The 16,746-nt window shown below is 40.2% G+C and overlaps 1 protein-coding gene across 4 annotated transcripts in view; it reads left to right on the top strand.

Annotated features, from left to right (window-relative positions):
- Window positions 1–16,746, top strand: part of LOC144032772 (unconventional myosin-Ic-like) — a 121,067-nt gene that overhangs the window by 6,801 nt on the left and 97,520 nt on the right. The window contains exon 1 of one of the 4 annotated variants that reach the window (XM_077540186.1): window positions 7,734–7,884. The exons of 2 other annotated variants lie outside the window; for them this stretch is intronic. The gene's annotated coding sequence lies outside the window, so the exon portion shown is untranslated. Of the gene's footprint in view, window positions 1–7,733; window positions 7,885–8,007; window positions 8,014–16,746 lie in introns of those variants that run through there. One more of the 4 variants, XM_077540187.1, reaches the window with a different exon arrangement.

Raw genomic sequence — 16,746 nt, 5'->3', positions numbered from 1 at the left:
AGGACAGGACTTGTCTTGACGTGACAGGACAGGACAGGACTTGTCTTGATGTGACAGGACAGGACGGGACTTGTTTTGACGTGACAGGACAGGACTTGTCTTGACGTGACAGGACAGGACTTGTCTTGATGTGACAGGACAGGACTTGTTTTGACGTGACAGGACAGGACTTGTCTTGATGTGACAGGACAGGACTTGTCTTGACGTGACAGGACAGGACTTGTCTTGATGTGACAGGACAGGACGGGACTTGTTTTGACGTGACAGGACAGGACTTGTCTTGATGTGACAGGACAGGACTTGTCATGGCGTGACAGGACAGGACTTGTCATGACGTGACAGGACAGGACTTCTCTTGACGTGACAGGACAGGACTTGTCATGACGTGACAGGACAGGACTTGTCTTGACGTGACAGGACAGGACAGGACTTGTCTTGATGTGACAGGACAGGACGGGACTTGTTTTGACGTGACAGGACAGGACTTGTCTTAACGTGACAGGACAGGACTTGTCTTGATGTGACAGGACAGGACAGGCATTGTGTCTCTTGTGTGAGTCAAAAGTCAGAACAGCATGCTGCCATTGACATGAACATCCATTTTAAGCATTAACCAATACACAGGGAGGCATACAGTCTCTTGACAGTAAAGATAAAAAAAAGAAAAAGACAGAGACTTTCCAGACCCTATGCATTTCTTCAAAACTACTTTTATCATACCATTTCCATGCATAAGTGAAATGAGATACAACAGTCCCATAGATTTTGGCTTGACCATAGTAAATATAGTAAGCTCTTGGCACGTTTGAGAGGACAGCACAAAAAAGTAAAAAAAAAAAATACAGTTGATGTCTAATATCTATTTACAGTATCTAAGGAATGAGGGGAGTGGGTTTTTAAAATCACTCCCACCCCATGTGGGAGGATTCATTTAGAATGTACAGTGTAGGAATGTGTGCTTAATGAAGTGATCTGTTTAGAGACTATTGGGGAGGTGTGGAATGTACTGGAGCTGGGATGGGAGGAAACGACAAAGAAATTCCAGTACATTGCCTCATTTTTTCCCCTCTGCATTCGTCCTGGGTCAGTGTGTGCAAGGTGTGTGTGTTTGCGAGAAAGCTTCCGTTATTTCATGCTGAATCAATCACTCCCCCCTCTGGCAATGATAGTGCATTACAGTCCAGCGCTGGTATTGATTGATTGCCATCTGTCCGATTGAGGTCACCTTCACAGGGTAGGACACTGGTTACATTATTGGCACATACTTGAAACGCTGGACTGAAGTTGAATTCACAATCAAATTATTGGGAGAAAAACAAGCAGCTGTTTGGAATCATCTTAATATCACCATATCAAACCGTAATTCATGCTTTGCACTCAGAATAGGGAAGTCAAGTCATGACCTGTCCTTACTACTTTTCAGGGAAGCTATTTTGGTAGCGTAGCACGCTAGAGTAGATCTGTGACTAAGCTGGGTATTATATCATGTGGATAACTGCACTCTAATAGCCTGGTAAATATTACTCATATATTACTGTAATGTAAAATAAGTTCATTGTACAGGCTGCGAAGTGACTTACTATTTAAATGGCTACAGGGGCTCTTACAAAATTACCATCCTCCAGCAGTTGACACAACCCAAATTTGTACCCAAAATTGCAGTACTAATGTCATAATTTATAGTAAATGTAAATAATAATAATAATAATAATAATAATAATAATAATTTTATACTAAAAAATATGTATGAAAACCACTACCCGTCTTAAAAAGTATGAGAAAAATATAAAACAATCAAATGAAAAACGTTCATAACTATACTGGTAATTTTACATGGCCCTTTGATGATGAGGTATTCTTCTGCCACGCAGTAGATGGGTTCTTGACAATGTGAATTGTGAAGGCACAGTGATGGTTTTTGTCTCCAAGAAGCAACAAAGGTCAAATGCCCCTCAATATTAGAATCTTTCCAATCAGTCCATTCAGTTTAACATTTTAAACGCAACGCACCCGCAAGCGGTGTAAACTGCACCATTCGAATGAATGGAATCTAATTGCTTGCGTCGCCGGAACGCACCGCAACCGCACCGCAACCGCAACCGGTGTAAACCCGGGGTAAGGCTACTTTCCCCGGGTTTACACCGGTTGCGGTTGCGGTGCGGCTGCGGTGCGGTGCGTCTTGACTGCGTGCTCCGGACGGGTCAATTTTTTGGCCAATCCACACCGGCTCCGCACAGCTGCGGTCTGGCAGCTCCGTCGCCGACCACTTCCCGCCGTGTCTCACGTGACCGCGCGGTCATGTGGCATTAAAAACAACGACAAACACACAGAAAGTCTGTGCTCAACAGCAGTGTTGCCACAGTTACCTTGAAAAAGTAACTTAGTTACTTTACTGATTACTTGGTTTTAAAAGTAACTAAATTGCGTTACTGATTACTTGATTTTAAAAGTAACTAAGTTAGATTAAAAGTTACTTATTTAGTTACTTTCAGCAGCTGCCGATAACACCATCTCAACATAAAAATAATGCAGTAGAAACGGAGTTCCAAATACTTTATTGAAAGTGCATTTTTAACATGAAAATAAAGGTTTTTTTTATGAAAAACAAAATAGGCAGTCTCTCTTGACTCCTTGTAACGTAAATACTTTTTATAAAACAAAAAATAAAAATCTATCCAGGTTGAAAATGAAAATCCCCTAAATTCCTCTAGTTTGTTTGTTCCGCTATTCCAGTGTGTACACATGTATCAGTTTAAATATTTATTAGTAGTTATTGACAGTTATAATTGTTTTTTGGTTTGTTTGTTTTTTCTCTTCAAAATAAGGATCAGGAAAACAAAAGGTTGATAATTTAATGTTAAATATAAATATTTAACCTTTAGACAGACACCAACACAATTAAACAGAATATTTGCACATTGTGAAGTATTTCAGAAACATAAATTTAAGACATGAAATAAACCTACCGTCCAGCCAAAAGAAATATGAAGCCACCTTATGGAACAATAAATCTATCAAACACATTTTAACCACTTAATATATGCAAAAATATTTCCAAAAGTTCATTTCCCTTTTTAATCAACAATTTTTGTATTCAACAATTGTTTTTTCTTTTGTCATCACTTTCATTTTTGGTTAATGTATGACATCTTTTTTTGTTTTTTTAATCTGAGACACGATGATGACCACAGAATCACTACTGTTTATATTTTGTTTTTTGGGCTGTCGTAATCGCGGGCACGTCTCAGTTCGCCTATCTGCTGCTCATGCTAGTTGTAGACATTGACAGGGAGCCACAAACTGAGAAATGAGATACTTGCAGTGTGCTTTTAGCTTAGCTGGTGTGTTGGCTGTGGGACATACCTGTGTCGTTTGAATCCATGCATTGGATCGTCACGGGAGTTATTCTTTTTGGCTCGCGCGCAGTACCAACGCCGGCCCGGGACATACAAGTGCACCGAGAGGACTCGATAGCCATGGGAAATACCGAGATGTACGGCACCGGCTTCTGCTAACTGTCTCCATTTGTATGTTGTCACTCGTTGCGCGCGCGCGCGCCGTGTCGCGAGCACGGAAACACGGAAGTAGCTTGAATGGTGATGCTACTGAAATGTAAACAAAACAAGTAGAGCACGGCGCAGAACTCTTGCTATTGTTATGAAAACCATAAAGCCTCACTCGCAACCGATACGGTCGTTTAGCTCCCCTTGACGAACGATGGTTCGGCCGAATCGTTTTTTTGTTCCACCCCTACTGAAAACGTAACTTGTCTGACGTCACTCCCCCTGGCGAGAGGGCGGAGACGACCTCATCCCATAATGCTTCACGGACCAGTTGAGGATGGAAATAAATTATTTTTTTTTACCACTTTTATGGTCCATAATGCACACTTTTTTTGTCGTGTTGTGTGCCTGTTGGTTAATAAAACTAGTAGTAAAAGTATCATCACTTTTGTTTTGAATGTGCAAACCATTCATGACCAGACCATGGCTGAATTCAGTGTGGTGATCAATGACTTCTGCCTCATCTTCGTCGTTAGCAGTAGTTGTTTGTGACTGTTACAACAGTGAGATAGTTTGCCTTCTGCATGAAAATGTGGAGTAACGCATTGATTCTCTGGACAGTAACTTTAATCTGACTACTTTGTAGAATAAAGTAACGCGTTAGACTATTAGTTACTTTAGAAAGCAACTTACTAAGTAGGCAACACTGCTCAACAGAGAAGCAGAAAGAGAGGTGGACTTTTTTTATTTTGTGACTTTCTACCTCCAATATAAACCTCTCCTCGTCCATGTTCGCTCGTGTCTAAACCGTGAATGAGCACCTCGCACGTTAACTCCAGGCCCGTCTACGCCCACATCACGTTTTGCTAGCATGCTTGCGAAATAGGAGCTGGCGAGTGTTTTATCTTGAAAGGTAACCGGAAATTTATTTCGAAACTGCGTCGGTCTTCCTGTCCCGCTCGATGTGTTTTGTGCTAGCTTGCCATTTGCCGGAGGCCTACCGCTGCGGCGTCCGGCAAAAATAGAAAATAGGTCTATCCTTGCGGAAGGGCTGCGGCACGCCGCAGCTGAGACGCAGTCGACACGCAACGCACCCGCAAGCGGTGTAAACTGCACCATTCGAATGAATGGAATCTAATTGCTTGCGTCGCCGGAACGCACCGCAACCGCACCGCAACCGCAACCGGTGTAAACTTAGGTGTGTAAAAAGCTAGGAGAAGAGCCAACAGTGTATTCATTTTGGAAAAAAAATAAAACAGAAAATAGAAATACCATATTTTTAATAACTTTCAGGCAGCCAAACCAGCTGCTACCCCCACCCTCCAAAAAAGCAATTATACAGTCTGTGTGCTTCAAATTCAAACTTAAATTTTCAACCTGGAAACATTAATTATAAGAAAAACAAAAGTAGTTGTTGAGGCACTCTGCATGCAAGAGGAACCCCAAGGCTGTAACACTTGATTGTATTGTTGTGCATAATATTGCAAAAGCAGTCGGTTTCCAATTAGAGTAAACATTATTTTTTATTTTATTGTTACAGCTTTTGAGAGACAGAAAAGCTTTAATTGTCTGTAGTGTGAAGTGATCAATCATTTCAAGTGTGTGCTTTGAAAATCACGTGCAAATGAATATCAGTACAGATAGCGTGAACCCCCAACAACGTGGTTCGGAATTCCCTTATTTCCGGATTTTTTATTTTATTGTTATTATTTTTGTATATACCTATTTTCAGTTATTTGGGGAAAAACTCTCCGCGGTTGTTTTTCTGCTCAGGGCCAAACAGCATCACTTTATCACCATCTAGTGGCATCTTGATGTGAAGTAACTGTAAAAGTGAATTGAGGAGCTTCATTTAGATTTTTTCTTACACTTTCTCTTTTATTCAGAGTTTCACGGTTTTTCAGTTTCAACTCGCTGGGTTTCAGTTTCACTTGTTGTTGTTGTTGTTTTTTTTCCCCCAGTTTCAACTTGTTGGCAGTGTTTTAACGTGGAGGGGCGGACGCGGGGTTTGGGGCGGGGCTTTGACCAGGAGAATGCCTTGCAGCTTTTCCGGAGAGAACTCAACTCAACTCAACTCAACTTTATATACAGCGCTTTAAGAACAGGCGTTGCTGTATACAAAGTACTGTACATCAGTTTTGCAGTAAACAACAACAAAGCAAACATTTTGAAGTGCGAAAAGTTTTTTTTTAATTTATTTATTTTTTTTTTTTACAAGTACATACATTATACATCAGTGAACAAATAAGAAGTAGTGAATAAAAAGATAAGAGAGAGCGCCCTCTGTCGGCTAAAGGCAATACCTGCAATTCCCTGTTGTATATATTATACATTTAGCTAGCATGATAAGTGGTTTACTACAGAAAAATTAACACTGACGCCACAAGGTTATATATAGAAAAACACAGACTTACAGGCGGTTTAGGAGTTCCTGGTCAACTTTTGTATCCACGAGTCTGTGACGATATGCCACAGGGAATTCAGGTATTACCTTTAGCCGACAGAGGGCGCCGCTCTCCTCTCCGGAAAAGCTGGAAGGCGTTCTTGTGGTCAAAGCCCCGCCCCAAAAGCCCGCGCCCGCCTTCCACGTTAAAACACTGCCAATGGGGTATATGCCACGGAAGAGGCGGGACTGTTTTTTGCACAGCAGTTTGTTTCCGGTTCGGTTTGCGACGTGTGGGCTGCGTCAAAAATAATTGTGCTTCCGACTTTGTACCCTTGGTTGCGCGTTCGCAACCTGGACCGGAAATAAACTGTTGTGCAAAATCACGTCCCGCCTCTTCCGTGGCATATACCCCATAAGTTGAAAGAGAAGTGAAACTAAAACCCAGCAAGTTGAAACTGAAAAACCGTGAAACTCGGAAAAAAAGAGAAAGCGTAAAAAAAATAAAATAAATCTGCAGATTGGCATTGAAAAAGAGCTCATAATACAAAAAATATGGTTAAAGAAAATAGTGTTTTTTCAATGTTTGTATTTTATTTTTCAATCCAACCTTTTACAATGCCAATTACTTGTTTTACAATGCCAATACTTGTTTCAATGCCAATGCAGCTTTTTCCACAATGACATTTATTTATTTATTTTCCAATACCAAATCTTATTGTCAGTGTTGTGGCTTCATACATATCCATAACCCCTGCACTGTACACATAGAGAGGAAAAAAACAAACAAAAAAACCCCACAAACAAGCAAACAAACAAACAAAAAACAAACAAACAAACCCGTAAAGATACCTGAAAATCGACAGTAAGAAAGTAAAATCGATTTTATTTAAATTAGAAATGAAGAAGAAGGGGAAAAGGCAGTTGTAGCCCACATGCTGTTTTGTGGAAAAAGGCACTTAGAATACAAAATTAATAAATGTTTAAAAAAAAAAAAAAAAAAAAAGACACTTTAATGTCTCTATTTGTCATTTTGTCTTACAAAGCAGACTGGAATAGTCATGACAATGTGCATATCTGTAAATTGAAGCAGAAATCATTTGTCACCAAATAATTTTGAATCGAAAATCGTTTGAATCGAGAATCGAAAGTCGATTCTGAATCGAATTGTAGACCCAAAAATCGTAATCGAATTGAATCGTGAGACAGTCAAAGATCCCCAGCCCTAGTCATTATACCCATCCTTTGTCACAATTATTTCAATTTTCGGTTAAGGGCATCATTACACGCTTTCCTCTTCTTATTTTTTAACAATAGATTCAAATTTTGTTGGGAATCGCAGTTAATTTGGAGTTAAGTTAGGCGTTATTACAGGAATGTACGCGCCAACTTGAGTCCTTGAACGCAACGTCAGACGACAGCAGCGTATGCAAGTACCGCCGCTGAAAGGCTCAGCTGCCTGCTGAATGTTTACTTCAACATTGACGACATGGTACTGGGTTCGCTAAAAATAAACCGCAAACGCATCGGCCGCAGCCGTGATGGATTCGGTCCGAATTTCCTGGTTTTGGGTGTTGGTTTGGTTTGCAGCCCTTTAGTGAAAGAGAAGGAAGGGTGCCATTTCCACACCACTCCCATTGAGGCTTTTGGGGAAGTTATGACACAATCATCATATTTTTTCCCTTCTTCACGGCAGAACTTATCGCAGAAACATTTATGCGACTTTATGTGAGGGCGTGTGTGCGAGAGATAGAGCGGGTGAGCGTGGCGCTGTCGCAGAGTCCCGCGTGTGTAGCCGAGGGTGGGAATGGGTGTGGGAGCGGTGGGAGGGTCAGGAGGAAGTCGCCGGCAGCACTGACAGACACCAGGCAGGCAGGCAGACAGGCACCGCAGCGACATACTCACGCCGAACTGGATCGACTTTGCCAGCTCTTCTGCTCCGAGGAAGCCGACAAAAACCTCATTTGACGTCACCTCATTTGACCTCGACTGTTTAAGGTACGTCCTGCCAACGCGTGGCACCCTTCAGTATGAACTCTTGCACTGTCGCTGCGTTACGTTAAACGTTAACTTTTGCCAACGTTTCCTGCTTTCGTGGGGGGAAAGGAGTTGCCACTTCAAGTACATGTTTGTGGCATTTTGGAAGCTGCTTCGAGTGATTTCTGACATTGCGCCGTGCTTGTGTGTGTAGGTTGAATGAACGGGTGGAAACGCTGTGCCGAACGCCATTTATATTTACAGCATTTGAACTCTGAGCAAAGTTCGTGGTCAACGAGCTTGTACGCATACGCAAGTCATAATCAGTCAGATTAATTTGAATTCGACATGAACCTTCAACATTGAATTCCTGAGATCTTATTCAGACGTTCATTCATTCGTCATGCTGATTAACTGTGACTAGTTCATACGGTGTCAATATCGCCAAGTGACTCAGAAAATCTTTGTTCATCTACCCAGATAATTGACAGATTACTAGTGGAGTTGTGTGTCTATTTAAAGGATTAAAACCAGTACAGTTTTGCAGGCATGGACTTTTAGAAATATAGAAAAACATTCAGAGTTCAGAATGGAGTGTGCCCCTTCAGGGAATGCCATTTCAGTGTGGCATGCTGCCTTTAGTTGTCTTTTTATAGAGCCAGTCAGAGACACATTGAGGCTGTTAAAAAGCAGCAAACCTCACATTTCCCTTTTGTGGGCATTTATTTCTTTATAAGCTGCCAAAACTTAACAAAATATATTTTAATATATTATAAATAAAAGAAAAGTGAGGCACATGCACAACATTATACATCAACTGACACTAAGGACATAATCTCTCAACATATTTGCTAACTGATATCACACATTGAGGCTGGATTTTCCTGAGAATGTGTCACAGTGTATAAGAATAAAAAAGGAAGAAAAAAAAGCAAAGTATCTGCCAGACAGGGCAACCCGTTTGAACAAAAAAGAACAATCTGCGTAATGATTAGTGTATAGCTGTGAGATGTCTGATACTGTACAATCCTCAAATTCATCTACCAGTATTTGCAGGTTGTGTGTTGCAGGAAAAACTCACATTTTACAATGTTGTGTAAGGTGACAAAAAGTCTGGAAATTGTTTTTTTGTTGTTGTGGCAACACACTATTTATTGCATTGTAGTGTCTCTTTAATTGACACAAAAAAAAACAGTTACTGCAGTTATAGAGTTGCCAAAACAGCCCCACAAAACTAGTTTGTCCCTTCAACCAAGCTTTTGCTTCGCCAAACTTTTGCAGTGGCTAATGTGCAAGGCAAAAAAGTTCCCAGCCTTTGACTCGATCATTCAATCACAAATCTTAACAGCTGTAGTCATAGATTTGTGATTGACAGTCAGTTGGAGAGGCTATGACAACAGTGCTCCTGTCTGATGCAGCTGATCGTTTTGCCATACTAGGACTAATCAAAACCAATGGAATTACGTTTATGTGCATTTAGTGTATGTTATGTATCTGTGTGCTTAGCTGTAAGTAGTTTACTGTTTGAAATGCTTTCAAAGTGTTTTAGGATCACAGTTGGCACTACTGTATGTTTTAAACCATAAATATAGGAAATTATAGTCACTTTTAGCGGGATTGTCGTTTATTCGCCGAAATTCACTTTTCAGGGTCCGACATTTTCCCTCCGCTGCACAGCATTGTGGGCACAGAGTTGTATTGCACTTGTGTGATTCAATACAAAATTAGAAGTGTGAAGAAAAGCGCCAGCATGGGTAGGAGAATATTCCTCTCTGCTCAATCTTCTTGGAACAGCTGAGCTGTTTCCTCAAGGTCATGTGGAGGGTAGGTCTGTCTGCAGCTGCCACCTGGAACGAAGATGACAGGCTGTAAATGTGATTTAATCCTCTTTAAATTGACAATCCCTGCTTGTGGATGATAGGTGCTGAAGCAGAGCTCTGTGGCACGAACAGAATGATGCAGTTTTCATCTGAAAAGACCTCAAAGTCAGCAGCTGTTTGAACAAAATACATCGCTAAATAGTCTGGCTAGTCTAAGTGACTAAAGTGTGATTATTCCAAACTAAACATGTGCCATGTGGTGTGTCAATAGCATTTTCCAAAACTTTACCCCCTCTGGTGAGGATTGTTTCCATTGGACTGCACAGAGGCTTTTTCCCCTTCCATTGCCCCTTGGGGCTTTCTTTTTCCTTTTTTTACAATCTGAATGCGCTGGTTTTTGGTGATATTTTTGGTCTGTGACAAAGTTGTGGCTTAGCCCAGATGTCAGCCTACTTCTACACAGTAAGATAGCTATGTACTGTGTTCCAGTGCAATCACAATAAAAATGCCCTGTGAAATGGTTGAATTGCTTCTTTTAAAATTATGATATCAGAATTATGAATTCCAACATCTTTTTAGTTTATGAACAAGCTCTAACATTTTATGTCATGTTTTTCTATATATATTTATTGTATAAATTAGTGCTTTTTTTTTTTTTTTTTTTTTTTTTTTTTTTTTTTTGCCTTGTCAAGATGCCGTGCGCCGATGTGTCTAGCAACTCTCTTGTCCTGGCTGATGGTTGATGGCGCTGTGAGCTGCAGCAGCCGTCTTTGTCTCTCTTCTTGTCGTGGCGTCTCGTCTTTTGTGTGGACCTGATTTGGACTGGACTGTTCTCGGCAGGGGCGGCACGGTTGTTGAGTGGTTAGCACGTCCGCCTCCCAGTTCTGAGGACTCGGGTTTGAGTCCCAGCTCCGGCCTTCCTGGGTGGAGTTTGCATGTTCTCCCCGTGCCTGTGTGGGTCTTCTCTGGGTACTCGGGTCTCCTCCCACATTCCAAAGACATGCATGGCAGGTTAATTGGGCGCTCCGAATTGTCCCTAGGTGTGCTTATAAGTGTGGATGGTCGTTTGTCTCTGTGTGCCCTGCGATTGGCTGGCAACCAGTTCAGCGCTTGGAGGAGAGGCAGTTTGGATGAAACTGGAACATTGGACCATTGTTTTTGTGTGTATGGTGCTCATCGCAAACGCAGCAGCTGCTTGTTTATGAGCCAGCTGAAAGGAAACTTAATTTGTCGCAAACATGTGTGATGTCATGCATGTTGAGATCGTGTCTCTGATCAACTGCTGAAAGGAGACTGATTCTGTCGTCTTTCATCTAAAAACTGCTTCAAACATCAAAGCGTATGTAGGGATGGAAGAATGTTGATTTGTAGTGATTGTATTGTATTGGTGTTAATGTTTTATTTGATGTTGTATTTGTTTTTTGTGTTTATGTAAAGCACTTAGTGACAGCTCAGGCTGTTTAAAAGCACTATATAAATAAAGTTGAGTTGTGTTGAGTGGAGTAGCAGTTTTTTTTGACTGTGGTTAATGTATGTTTTTTTTCTTTCAGTTTTCTGCTTACTTCATATAACTTCTTGTCTATGTCCCCCTTTTCTTCTAACATCCTTCTCTATTGTTGAGGCTGTTCCTTCTTTTGGAATAAGTGTCAGAAAAAGGCCCCGGAAAGCTAAAGGAACAGCAGAGCATGCGGCCAGAATTCTTTTGATGACCGCTGAACTGCGGTCTGGCGCAATATGCTGATGTAATCGTTTTGTGTAACCTTAGAGATATTTCTCCTGAAGATGTTGTATAACGACTTAAGTAGTTCCAATTTGGTGTGTGCTTTTTAGCGGATAATACTGTAACTTGTGGGAGCCGTTCATTGTTTATGAGACTCGATGGTGTGGACGTACTCAACATGCTGTGGATGAATGAGTAAACCCAGACCCCCTACAAAAAATTAGGTTTCTATCCTTTTGCTCATTGAACACGTAAACAGCTTATGACATATAATGATTAAATCTTATCTTTGACAGCATGATGATGTAATTTTTTATGAAGTATTAGGTGTTTTGCTGGTTAGATTTGTAACGCGGAAGTAAAACGCCCGGTTCAGTAAAACCCCGGCTCTCCCCGTGTGATTGCCACACCCCCGGTGAGCCGACTGCAGTCTGCTGTTGGAGCTATGCGTTTGAGCACTCCTCTGAATGCAAGCCATCAATTCTTCAATAAATATTTGAAACACAACGGATCATTGCCGCAAGAAATTGTGGAGCAGGAGAGGAGGAGAGGGAAGAAGGGAGAAGAAAGAAGAAGGAGGGGAAAAACAAAACAAAACCTGAGCTGGTCTCGAACCAGGGACTTGCTGCTTACACACTAACCACTATACTATTCGTTCAAGAGTGCAAAAGTTTTGCTTGTAGTTTACACAAGTGTCAGCCAGAACAGAGTTTAAGAGCCAATTGTCATTGCACTTTTGGCATTGCAAATGTGAAGGATTATTCATTGCTTTGAGTTCATTGGACAGAATGTTTACTGATAAAGACTACTTTTGTCAGTATCTCATGGAGGTCTCAGAAAGTGGGCGTGCATTTAGTCGACAGAGGCGGTGCGAGGGTGGGTCCGCACCTTTCGATGTCATAAAGTGACAACAGCTCGTTTTCTTAAGTTGGGAGGGGCTGGTGGTTGGAGAGCAGAATGACCTTGAATTTCTCAGAGAGGGGCGAATGGAAGAAACCACCATTTCGGTCATGTGTTTGGTGAGGAATTAGCATTTTAACATGGCTAAAAGCTCCCAATAGTTGATTTTTCATGTTACTTTCCCTTTAAGACTTGCACTGGGGTCCTCGGTTTATGACTGAGTTCCATTTACTATGGCAGTGCTAACTACTTAAACGCCAAGATCAAGGGAGTGCTTTTGGACCTTTTCTTCTGATAGGAGAAGCGCAGATAGTACACTAAACCATGAAGACAACCAGTAAGTTAGACTGTAACAGCCACCTACAAGATGTATGCTTATGGCATTTACACATACATATTTTTCACTCCATATGGAAAGTTTGACCACATTACCTCAAGTGCAGAACTACTTTTGTTTGGGCAAGTCTGAATCGCAGCAGGCAAAAAGGTTGGATGATGTAGCAGCATGACAATGGAGACAAGAGAAGGGTCTCGTCCAATGGGGAAAAAATGACAAGTCAGACAAAAGATTGAATGTGCTTCAGTCAGTTGTGTGTGTGTGTGTGTGTGTGTGTGACAGTTTGTGTGTTTGATTCATTGTGTTTGTGTGTGAGTAAGCCAGTGAGAGAATACATGGTAAAATTTAGCTTCTGGATCATCTACTCAATTCTTTCCCACATCCCTAAACCAGTGCATTGGTGCAGTGAACCCTGACCTGCTGGGAATAAATGTTAGAATGTTAAATGTATTGCGGCGCTAAGCTAACTGCTGTGGGTTTGGAAACCATCCTAGAGTACAGATCGACACCAGCCTCATTGACATTTGAGTCTGGGAAGTCTGTCTATGTTTTCTCTCTTGAAAGTTTGTTAAAGAGACCACGACTAATGTTAAATTGGCTTGGTGCCATCTCGAATTAAACTTCAGATTTTTTATTTGATTTTTTAATCTTATTGTAGAATTATTTCATTATCTAACAATTTTGCAATTATAATGTAACTAAAACTAAGATATTGTAAATAATAATAATACTAATAATAATAATGATAGATCACAATATTGATATTTATCCCACCTTAAAAATTTGAACCTCTCAACTGTGAGGCCGACTTACCTCACATGCGTCACTTGCTGAGACTGATATTTATTTTAATTACGATTAACCTTATACTTAGGTCCACTGCCCACAAATGGAAGAAGGTAGGTGGTCTAAGCAATAAAAAAAAATCCCACTGATGTCATAATATGAACTGTATAACAGCTCAAAATAGACTTTCCACCTGTAAATGTAGCCTTAAATAACAATTTATGCTGCCTATCCGAAGTGTCTGTGTTGTGCTTAGCTCCTCCATGAGAATCTTTGTAATTATGACATGGTCATAACTTTTTTTATTTTTATTTTTTATGTAGCCTGCCTTGCCTTCCCAGCCATGCTGTCAGTGCCATTGGTGTTGATACACCCAACCACCCTCTGCAATAAGACACCAAAACCTCAGTGTGTTGATAGAATACAGAGGGAAGTGGTTGTTTTGGGTGGAAGAAATTGAAGACTTTCCTACTCAAGCAGAAATCGACAAACGTCACTCATGTTTAGCACGTATTAAATTAAGAAACTCATGAACAGCATTTATTTGTATATACTTTTCACTTTACATTTTTCACATTTGTGGACATTACTTTGGGTTTGTCCTACATGGAACAAATCTACTCAAAAAGATTTCTGTCCAACTATTTATTGATTTTCTTTCTACTCATTTAGCAAAGTGTGCCCTTTTATTGTCAGCGTGCATTTTGTTTTTATCGTAAATATTATTTTATTGTAATTGTAACTCATATCTTCTCATTTATTTATTTAGCCCATTTTGGGATTGAAAGGTTTTGTAGACTTTGCGCCGGAATGCAGTGTGTTGCATACAGCAGCACTTTCCCTGTAGACCAGGGGTGTCAAACTCATATTAGCTCAGGGGCCGCATGAAGGAAAATATATTACTAAGTGGGCCGAATCGGTAAAATAATGGCATATAATAGGGATGCACGATATTGGAAAAACATGCGATATGCGATATACTTGCTGAACATAGCGATATTGATATTATTGCGGTATTTAACATGTACCCAAAGAAATTACATTTTTATTACCTAATGAAAGAAAAACATTTTTCATGTGGCAAAATAAGCAACCTTAATGTAATCTTAGTTAATTAAGTGTAATTATGTCTTGATAATTTTCAACTATTGAATGGCCATGCACATTTTAGTTAGCATCTGACTGGTCAAATTCATATAAAAAGCATAAAATTTCATATAAAACTTATTGCATGCCTTTGCGATATGCATATTGCAAGGGCCAATATAGCGATATCGATATTTTTTCGATATATTGTGCAGCCCTAGTATATAACTTAAAAACAATTGCCGTCAATTATACACAGATTTTTGTTATTTTTGGGCCATCCCTAAATTACGGAGCTTAACTGTAATCTATTGTTTAAAAAAATAACACAAAAGCAAGTGAAATGCGGCAACACTTTGCCTGTATGAGTTCCGCACGTGTTAAATCTACCTGTTTTGCAAATATATAGTTCCCAGAATGCATTGTGTGGCACAGTTAATGAATTTCTAAGGACGTTAATCCTTGTCATATGTAGTTGTGTTACCAGTAATTGAATGTGTCGTATTTAACACGTTTATGTTGGTCTACGATGCAAAAAACAACAAACTTTTTTTAAACAAACCATAACTTTAAGTTGTGTGTAAAATAATGACTCACAGGGTGATTCCGTGTACAAGTTACAGTACTCATATGAGGACTGCTTGTGAAATTACAAATTTATATATTTGATTGCGGCTGGCTGATTAATTGGTCCGACATTACAATTTTGTTTTCACTTTATAAAGTCGTCTCACGGGCCGGATTGAACCCCTTTGCGGGCCTGATCCGGCCCGCGGGCCGTATGTTTGACACCCCTGCTGTAGACACTGTTGCAAATTTAGCTTCACCATGTGCTGTACATGCATTGTGTGATTGACATCTTCCATGACATATGGGCATATCAGATGTCACAGCAAAAGTTATTACAACGACCTAGTGGCAACACTTATTTTGTCTGATGGGAAAAATGACACAATCTTGTTGAAATGTGCTTATATTTCTGAAGTGGAGGTCACATCTGATTATTAATTCGGGATGTGGTATCTATTAGCGTGGATGCCACTATTTGGGGACATACTTTATATCATGCAGCAGATTTGCAATTTAGCCGTTTTATCCACACCTATTTAACTGCACACCTCACGCAGTTAATTTTCATTTGCAAAAAACTAAAAAACCAAAGTCAACTCAAACGACAAGGATTACTTTTGCAAGTACTATTCGAATTAGCAGTGGAAATAAGCTCTCGAGTTTTTTGTTGACCTAATGCTTTGTTACCATGCTTGTCAATCATTCACTCAGGTGTTATGTGCTCACAGGTTTAAAAGATACAGTCGCACCATACACACTTAACCCAAGAGCCTTCTTTATTAAGCATCTGTAACTTAAAGAGGTAAATTTTTAGCTCATTTGAGACACACATGCCTTGTCCATCTAAATGGCGTTCATAGTCTTTGCTTAGGTGACAAACAGGAATAAACCAGGAACAAACCAGTATCCTTATGAAGGTTGTAAGGGCCTCTTTTCTCACGCATTCTTTTTTGTTAACCTTTAACTAAGACCTTCCAGAGTCCTTTGATAATGTCAGAACAATTTGAACAGGTGTGGCCTTGGACGTGGCAAGAGAGAGACTGACAAGACCAGGCGGGGTTATACCAAACTAACAAACACAAAAGAATAAGAAACATGCCAATTAGGGGTGGGTGATATGGCCTACAAATAATATCACGATATTTCAAAGAAATTTGCGGTGACGATATGTGGTAATAATTATTGAACAATAGATTTGTGATTGGTGCTTAGCACTTTTATTACAGCACAATATATAAACCACTTTTTTTTCCATAATTTAAATGTAAACAAAGTGCAAATATAGCAACCGTAATGGAATGAAATGTAAATTAATAAAACAGGCTAGGTAGTTTTTACCCTGCAAGGTCTATTTGTAACATACGGTAACTGCTTAAAGCACTTAAAAGTACATTTACTTAGCAGATACAAAGAAAACACAAACACACAAACTTTCAGAAGTCAGTGGCAAATTGCATGAGTCAAGAAAGTCCATTATTTTTCTCCTGTGTGCTTTAACACTCGTGTTGTGTTTCTCCTCCCCCGCGATTGTTTAGGCAGTGGATATTTTGCCGTAACTGGCAGCCTTCCTGCGAGCATTATTTTGCCGTGAATGTCTCTGATTGGTCAAGCCGAGAACACATTAGCTTAGCGTCCGGTTAGCATCACAAAGTCACGTCAACTTG

This window comes from Festucalex cinctus, chromosome 13 (genome assembly GCF_051991245.1).
Source record: "Festucalex cinctus isolate MCC-2025b chromosome 13, RoL_Fcin_1.0, whole genome shotgun sequence".
Taxonomy (NCBI): domain Eukaryota; kingdom Metazoa; phylum Chordata; class Actinopteri; order Syngnathiformes; family Syngnathidae; genus Festucalex; species Festucalex cinctus.
This window is presented reverse-complemented; position numbering and strand designations above follow the sequence as displayed.